We start from the raw sequence: 7,868 nt of genomic DNA, 5'->3' as shown, positions 1-7,868 counted from the left end.
AGGCATCTGTAGCAGCCCAGTTTTCTGGATTTAAGCCATGTGTCTTTGATGTATGAATGTCTTGGATCAGTATTCATTAGCAGATCTTGTAAATTACATCCCCTTTTGTATCCCTTCCTTGGTGGGGGGGATCCCTTTAAATGGCAAACAAGGGTCGGACGCCAGTAGGTCCCAATGATCCTTCACTGATTTCGCCAGTATATCAACTGCTGGTGAATATGTGGTAATAAAAGTCATCCGCTTCTCAGCCAGCTTAACTTCCCTGGACTTAAGTAGTTGGTCTCTATCTGTGTCTTTGGCTGTTCTGTGTGCATTCTGAATAGCATCAAACGTGTATCCCCTTCGTAGGAATTTATTAGACATCTCTTCCAGTTGTGTATCTGCCCTCTCCTTTACAGAATTATTTCTTAACACCCTATACAGTTGTGCCAGTGGTATGGCTTTAATGAGAGATCGCGGGTGACTACTACTTGCCAATAAAAGAGAGTTTCTGTCAGTAGATTTCTTTTTTTTTTTATAATATTTTTATTGAGAGCACAGATGGGATACAAAAAAGAAAAAGGTAAAGACAATAGCAACGGGGAACAGTATCAGCATCATAACAATAAAATAAATATCTGTCATGGCGTTCCTATCTAGGAAAAGAGGGAGACCATGGACATTGACAAGAAAATCCAAAAACCAAGCATTAAACAGATCATAACATTTGACTCTATAGCTAGAATAAACTGAGCTCTTCACTATCTGTCCCGACTATGTCTTTCAATATGTCTCATCTGTGAGCTTATTTTCTAATAAGGATTGCTGGACAACACATAAAACTAAATAAATATATAAAAAACAAACTAACAAACAAACAAAAAAAAAAGAAAAGAAAAAGGTAAATTTGCATAAATTTATATATTCATATCAGCCTTCAAATTTACAGTCACATTCAGTTCACTTTGGTAATGACTTTTTATACCTGCGGCAGTTCCCCTCTTAATAGTGCATTCATAACGTATTCTGTCGATCTTAGCGGATAAATAATTTTCTTCTGTGTATCTATTGCCTGGGAGTATATAAAGATTTCCCATTTTTTGAAAAAAGTCTCAACTTCATTACTTTTATCTTGTTCTATCGTACATTGTTCTAGTGTCATTTGTTTAAAGATAAAGTTACTCACTTCTGCTATGGATGGTAGTTTTTTTGAGATCCAAGTTCTCAGCAACAGGAACCTAGCCACCCCTATAACTAATTCAATGAATAATTTATTTTTTATTCTGGAGTCTGCTTGAAATAGGAAAAAGACTGTGTCTCGGGAGACTGATATCCCTGTTTTTAATATCCTTGAGAGTAGAAAACTTATTTTATTCCAATACTGTCTAACTAATGTACATTCTCAAAAATAGTGTACAATATCAGCCCCTCTGTCACCACATTTCGCGCATTTATCCTTAATTTGGCTGTTCCATCTTGACATAACACATGGTGTCAGGTATGTTTGATTAAGCAGGAAGATATGTGCTTCTCTAAAATTGGTAGAAGTGAAAATCTTGTTTATTTTATTGATACTATTATATATGCGGTCTTCATTACATTCTCTAAACCCCTTCAGTTGCCATTTTTTGACAATAAGTTTTAAGTTTAAACTACCCTCCTGTCTCAAAGATTCATTGTACCATTTTCTAATCGAGAAATCTCCTGCTTTACTTAAATTGAAGTTCAGCATAAGTGAGGGCCAATCCCAGTCCTTATTTTGGAGGTGTAATAGCTTATTAGCTAGACTCCTTATTTGTAAGTAAGCAAAAAAAAAATGTATTGGGTAAGTCAAATTCAACTCTTAATTCCTCAAACGTTTTAATCTGTGGATTTTCTGTATTGAAATTAATCATTTGACCAATATATATCAATCCCTTACTTTTCCACCTGTGGAAGACTGCAGATTTTAACGCTTCCGGGAAAAGGGGGTATCCAGTAATTGTTAAATAATTAGATATTGTGTAATTAACTTTTAATTTTTTGCAATACTGCTGCCACGCTTTTATAATACCCATGACTGAGCTGATCTTTTTGATCTTCTTAGGTATATCTGCAACTTTAGTATGCAAGAGAGCCTTTAGAGAGTAGGGTTTCACTATTCCCTCTTCCAATGGCCTTGCTGTATAATATTCCTTATCTAAAAGCCATTCAGCTGCAATTTTAACAAGGCATGCTAAGTTATATTTTCCTATATCTGGAAGTGCAAATACTCCAGATTCCTTTAAAAGAGAAAGTATTTTAAGAGAGATTTTTTTTTTTCTTACCCCACAGAAAATTGATTATATTTTTGTTGAATACTTTAATATCTGTGGACTTAATGAGTAACGGTAGATTCTGCATTTTGTACAGTATTTTTGGGAAAATAATCATTTTAATTAAGCTAATTTTACCTGACAAGGCCAAGGGAATATATTTCCATACATTTAACTGGTCAGAAATTTTCTGTAAGATTGGTTTAACATTCAAGTCATACCATAACTTAGGGTTCTTACTAAGATTAATTCCTATATATGTGATCTGATCTACTACTTTATAGGGAAATAGAGTATTAGATTCTTTTTGTTTATTAAGCCATAGGAGTTCAGTTTTATTAAGATTAACTCTATAACCCGAAAAGGAGCTATATAGCTCTATTATATCCATTAGTTGTGGGATACTCTGTTTGCTATTTCTCAAGAATATCAAAACATCATCAGCATATAGTAAGATCTTTTCCTCTATATTATTACAAACAATCCCTTGCATCTCTTGACGGATTTTAATAGCTAATGATTCGATAGACAAATTAAACAAGAAAGGTGACAAGGGACAACCTTGTCTTGTACCTCTTTTCAGAGCAATATCTGCAGATTCCACTCCATTCACTGAAATTACAGATATCGGATTTTTATATATTGCTTTGATATAGTTTAGAAAGGGGCCCGAGAAACCAAACTTAGATAGTTATGTGAAAAGATGATCCCACTGTACCGCATCAAAAGCTTTTTCTGCATCTATGGCTATTAAGGCTGCATCTTCTCTTATCTCCTGATGTTTATCTATCAGATCATTAAAATATTCAATAATAATGCAAGCTTTGCGTATATTAACCACAGAACTTCGATTGTTCATAAACCCTACCTGATTTATATGTATGATATTACCAAAAATTTTTTTAATCTTTCCGCGACTATTATTGCTAAAATCTTATAGTCCACGTTTAGTAGGGAAATAGGTCTGTACGCGTCTGGCTTCTCGGGGTCCCTTCCTTTTTTATATATCAAGATTGTATTTGCTTTAGTGAAGTTCTTTGACATACTAGAATTCTCGGAATAATACCAGTTATATAATTTGGTCAAATATGGTGCAATTTCTTTTTTTTAAATTTTATAGAACTCGGCTGGTAAATGATCCGGCCCAGGTGCTTTATTTAATTTAATCTTATTAATTGTTGTTTCTACTTCTTCTATCGTGATAGGCTGATTAATTGTATTAGCTTCTTCCAGTGTTATTTTAGGGGTAGTTATTGAATCCCAAAACCGCTTTTTATTCGAGCTGTCTAACTCACATGCCCCATAGAAATTGCTATATATTTGGTAAAAGATCTCATTTATTTCTGACGGGTCATGTATATATGTATCTTCCACTTTTATTGCCGATATTATATTAGTTTTTTTTTCAGATTTAACTACTTTCGCTAGGAGACTACCTGTTTTATTTCCGAATTTCATAAACTTTGCTTTACTTTTGAGATCTTCTCTAATAGTTTCTTGTGTATAAAATGTGTCCCTTTCTTGTTTTGCCTGGGTATATCTGAACCAATTATTTTTTGTAGTGCTTGATAGGTATCTATTGTAGGAATTTATAACTTGATTCGTTAATTGTTCTTCCCTTCTCTTTCTTTTCTTTTTAAATGTGACCATATAGCTTATTATTTCTCCCCTTAACATCGATTTAGCTGTTTCCCACAGTATTTCTATCCTATCTAGATATTCTCTGTTCAAATTTAAAAAAATATTGAATTTTTCTCTTAACATAGCTACAAAAGATGCATTTTTCAGCATGTATTTCGGGAAGTGGAAGAAGTTTCTTTTAGGAACTCTTATTAATATTTCCTCTAGGGTAAGTTCTAAAGTAATAGGAGCGTGATCAGATATAATCACATCTTTTATGTCTGCCTTTGGGTTAGCCAACAATAAGGGCTCAGATATCAGGAAAAAATCAATCCTCGATAGTGATTCTAGTGATTTTGATAAGCATGTGAATCTTTTTAGATCTGGATATTGGAGTCTCCAAATATCATGGACTTTAAGTGATTTTTTGAATGTATGCAGAATTCTCATTTCCTTCGATATTCTAGAATCCTTTTTCCTACCTTTTGTGCTTTTCCTGTCTAATGGGAATCTAGGTGTTAAAGTAAAATCACCAGCAATTATTAAATTTTTTTCATTATACTTTAACATTAATACCTGCAATTTATTCCAAAATTCCAGGTCCAAATTATTTGGGCCATAGACATTACACAATGTATAAATCTTTTTTTTTATTTCTATTTCAATAATAATATAACGTGCATTGTCATCTTTTTTAACTTCAAGAATTTTGTATTCTAGATTCTTACCAAGTAGTATAGCTACGCCCTTTTTCCTTTCTAGACATGGAGTGGCAACTACTTCTTTTACCCAATTAACTTTTAATTTAGCTAATTCTGTTGCCGACAACCTGACTTCCTGAAGAAAGGCAATATCAGTATTTTATTTTTTAAGATGCTTTAAGATTGTCTTTCTTTTGATAGGGGACACAATACCACCGACATTCCACGATGTAAGACCTAGTGAATTCCTTATACCCCGTATCCTAATTTTATTCTATACAGACTACCAACCACCATTTTTCCATCACTACTAGACATATCCTTAAATTTTGTGAAGGCTGATAAGAAGAAAAAAAAAAAAAGAAAAGGGAAAATACATATCCAAACAAATTAAAATTTTAACGCTGTTCTCCTTTAAGTCATAAATCCTGACAAACTGTGACATAATATTGTTTAGCTTCTTCACTGTTCTGAAAGGACTTAAAGACATCCTTACCTCCTACTTTCAAAATAGCAGGATAGACTACAAATGCCTGTAGCCCCTTTTGAATGAATTGCGAACACATTTGTGACATTATTTTCCTTTTATTCGAGGTTTCCAATGAAAAGTCTTGAAAGATAAGGACTTTCCTGTCATCCAACAGGAGGGGTTCTGAAAGTTTTTTAAAATATTTTAAGATTTCAACTTTGTCCTTATAGTTCAAGAATTTTGCTATCACTGGCCTAGTGCGGGATCTACCCGTAGGGTCTTCACCCAAGTATTGCTTACTTAAACCCAGTCTGTGTATCCGCTCAGCTATAATTTCTGATCCTTCCCTTTGCATACCCAATTTCCTTGGTATTTCTTTGGTAATAAGTGCTTCTAAATCTCTATTTACATATTTTTCAGATATGCCTATGAATCTTAGATTATTTCTTCTTGATCTATCTTCTGCAACATCTGCTCTGTCTTGTAATTTTGCAATTTGTCCGGTTAATTCTTCAATCCTATTACTTTTAATAGTCAGTTGATCCTCTAGGTTCGAAATTCTATTTTCTATTTCTCCTATTCTTGCATTAAAATGTTTTAACTCATTCGATACCGTTGATATTTCTAGTCTGAGATTATCAAACTGTGGCATCAGTAAAGCAGAAATTTGAGTTATTAACATTTGTGTATCTATATTTACATGTGGTGTGTTCGCGCTATCTAAGTTCTCTTGTATGGGTTCAATTATATTCTTGTTCTTATTTCTTTCCCTAGTTTTGGCTGACATTACAGCTGGGGACTTATCTTTTGAATTCTGAATAAACTTATCCATTAAGAATCACTTGTTCTTATGAAAATATACCACAGAGAAAAAAAGAAAAAAAAAAAAAAAGGAAAGTGTGTAAATAAAAACTAATGTGGAAAAGTATTAATAGTGAGTATGAGCCTCTCGGGCAAATGTAAATCTAAGTGATCAGGGACTAAGCCAAACTCTACAAAAAAGATAAGAAATAAAAGGTGTGAAAAAGTGTCTTAGGTCAAAAGTGAATAGTTAGTGTAGAAGTGTGTGAGGGGAGAGGGAGAAAAAAAAATCTATATATCAAATACCCAACAAGGGATAGTTTATGATGTTAAGCAATATACAATTTTCTGAACTAATTTATTTCTTTGAGTTTAATCTCTTAACTACTTTTAATCATTGCGGAGCCTTCAATCTAAGAGAAAACAGAATTCAATTCACTTTGCACTCTTCTGTTTTAACAACCTGGCCTATCAAGCCTTCCAAAAACCAATTTAAACCAACTGCCAGATATTTCACTAGAATCCTTGCATTCTGTTCACAACACAAACCATCTGGATCAGGGTCCCAGACTTATACCCTAGCCACACTGTATATTCTTCACAGTGGTAAAAACATAGGTGTTTTCAACAGATAATAAACTCTAAAGCTTAATCAAATACAGCTCAATTGGTCATAGATTAATTCCTAATATATATCTTTGTCAGAAGAAACTATCAGTCTTTCCAAGTGTCACCAGGTACCTAGTTCTTCACTGGGTTCTAAACATATTTAGCACAGCACAGTCCACTTGCATGCTAATCCCAGACTTGCGCACTAGGCGATCTGAATTTTCTTCCTATTAATATAGTGAAACTTTTAATCAGTCTGGTATTGCAACTCAAGATCAGTGTCCGCTATCAGTATTTTCCAGATGCCATCTAGTACCAGTTTCTTCACTGGGAACTTCAGGCCTCAAGCACGGCACAGACCTCTTGCACACTTATCCCAGACTTACACACTAGGCACACAATATATTCTTCATTATAGTGTATTATGGTATATTGCAATTAAGTCCCCTCAAACTCAGGCTTTGCTTAATGCCTGTAGGGTTACACTTTTATATACATTACAGTTCTGAGCTATATAGTTAGCCCCAGGATTTTCTTTTCCTTTTATATCTGTATTCTTTCTCTTTACTTTTCCTTTTTTACAGCGAAATGAGATCAGATATAGAAATGTGAGGTTTGTTGACTCAATTTTGTGTGTAACAGTTTTCTTCACTGGGGCAATGTATAGCACCTGCCTATAGGGGAAAGAAACAGCCTGCTGGATTCCAGAGACCTAAGTCAGTGACTCTCTTTATAATATCACACAGATATGGGCCTTCACATCAACTTCCCCCTATATAGTACCAAAACCAGGGATCACGTTTCCAGCTGAGTTATTTGTCTAGTTTTTTTTTTTTCCCAACCAACGGTGACAAAAATTAGGCAGGTGAAACAGATAAATACCTCAGGCCTTGGTATTATCTCAATTATTACCAGGTATCAGTCACGATCTTCCCTGCACCCAGACTAATAAAACTGCACACAGTCTATTCACATCCTTATAGTCAGAAAAAGAGAATAACCTTGCAGCGGCTTTTACAGCACATAGTCTGATGTATAAGTACTTATCTGGAAGGATGGCTTTCTCCTCTGGTATATCATCAGCCTTGTAACTCCATGTCCATATCCATGAGCATTTCCATGAGCAGCGTTGCTCCTGCCAAAGAGCTTTACTAGCTGTGGGAGATATTCGGTGGAGTGCCTTTGTTACCTCTGTGTCACGTACCCGCTGAGCGTAGCCTGCTAAGGCTTCACGGTAGTCGGTGAGAAGCGCTCCCTATCTGGTACTCTTTGCTCGGCTCTTTTTGGGCCTAGAGCCTGTGACTGGCGGTTGGAGTATACTCAGAGCAAACGCTGGCTGCGCGCCACTCCGATGTTACCGCCCACCGGAAATCCCTCCTGTCAGTAGATTTCTGA

Source organism: Bombina bombina, chromosome 4, assembly GCF_027579735.1.
Source record: "Bombina bombina isolate aBomBom1 chromosome 4, aBomBom1.pri, whole genome shotgun sequence".
In the NCBI taxonomy this organism is placed as follows: Eukaryota; Metazoa; Chordata; class Amphibia; order Anura; family Bombinatoridae; genus Bombina; species Bombina bombina.
This window is presented reverse-complemented; position numbering follows the sequence as displayed.